The sequence below is a fragment of the Chrysochloris asiatica genome, unplaced genomic scaffold (genome assembly GCF_000296735.1).
Source record: "Chrysochloris asiatica unplaced genomic scaffold, ChrAsi1.0 scaffold00124, whole genome shotgun sequence".
NCBI classification, from domain to species: domain Eukaryota; kingdom Metazoa; phylum Chordata; class Mammalia; order Afrosoricida; family Chrysochloridae; genus Chrysochloris; species Chrysochloris asiatica.
The window spans coordinates 2754560-2756342 of NW_006408642.1; positions in this window are offsets into that span (position 1 = coordinate 2754560).

The following is a 1783-nucleotide window of genomic DNA, read 5'->3' on the forward strand; positions in this document are numbered from 1 at the left end:
ACAACAACAACAACATGTGAAGATAGAACGAATGAGTTTGGTTTTGTGTTTGTCCTAAAATTTATATACATAGCATCATAGAGTTTTGGTATGGCACTGTAGGATAAGCACTGGACTGCTAACCTAAAGGTCAGTGGTTCAGACCCACCAGGTGCTCCTTGAATACCCTATATAGGGTCGCTATGAGTTGGAACTGACTTGATGGCACTTAACAACACAACAGTAGAATAGCATCATATTGTACTATAGTACTGGTTTACAACTTGCTTTGTTCAGTTATGTTTTTGGATAACTTCTTGTGTTAATGAAGATAAATTTCTTCATCTATATTTAATGGCTGGATAGAATTCTACTTGCATTATGTCCTTAGTGATGAATTTAGTCTCTTTGGGCAGATGGGTGAGTTCTCCTACATTTGGAATGACTGGGTTAGTGTGGAAGTGGATTTTGATTTTGAATGCACAGTTAATTGTCCTTCAAAAACTCCTTGGCAGTGCTAACATTAAAAGACAAAACAAGAAAAACCAGCTACCATTGAGTCAATTCTGACTAGCATCAAATATTATTCATATTTAAAATTTTTGCCACTTGGCTTCACAGAACAATAACTTCATTATTCCAAAGTAAAAAGCTAAAAGTAACAAACAGGAGAAGCCCCCTAAGCTCTTCATTTTACTTTCTTTACCAATTCCACAGCAGTGCTGGCATTTCTTGTTTGTTATATAATATTGTTTTCATCCCTTGAGAGAAATATTTTAGGCCTGGGGCCTGTGAAGAACAGACTTTCCCTGCACCCACCTGCTTGCATTTCTCCAGACCCTACATTATTTTGGTGAGCAACATGACCTAATTTCTGGCAAGGAAATCTGAAGGCTATTTGTTAATGTTTGTTGTTGTTGTTGTTAAGTGCCGTCGAGAAGAAATTGAAGACCAAAAATTTTAAAAGTGTCTATGGTTTTATTTTTTGTTGAGTTTTTCATAAGATTACTTACCTGTGGCATAATCCCATCACTTGCCACCTCCTCTGGGATTGTCTCCATCAAATAGTCTTCCCTCTGTGTCTTAGTCCTCCCTCTTTAATGGATCCTTTTCCTCTGACTGATCACAAACCCCAGTTCTTTCTAACCTAAAACACCCTTTCCAAGTGTTTGCTTCCCTTTGTTACCTACTGATGGTTAGCTGAAAAATCATGTTGTTGTTGAGTTGGTTTCAACTCATAGTGGCCCTTTATACCACAGATGTAGCTCTGTCTGATTTTGTGCCAACACAATTGTCATGTTTGAGCCCATTGTTGTAACCACTGTGCCAGTCCATCTCACTGAGGGGCTTCCTCTTTTCCACTGACTCTCTACTTGATTAAGCATAATGCCTTTCTCCAGGGACTGTTCTCGCCTGGTACTTTAGAATACATGAGATGCAGCCCCGCTTTCTTTGCTTCTAAGGAGTAATCTAGCCGTATTTCTTCCAAGACAGATTTGTTCATTTGTCCATTGTATATTTAATATTCTTCCCTTATACTATAATAAAATAGAATAAATTCTTTTTTAGTTTTCTTTATTCATTGTCCAGAGGTGAATGAAAATACTATGACTTCGGTCAGGTTGTTGTTGTTGTTATGTGCCATTGAGTCCTTACTGACTCTTAGCGACCCTATGCACAACAGAATGAAGCACTGCCCAGTTCTGCACCAACCTCACAATCGTTGCTACATTTGAGCCCATTGCTGCTGCCACTGTGCCAATCCATCTTGTTGTGGGGTCTTCTTCTTTTTCTCCAACCCTCC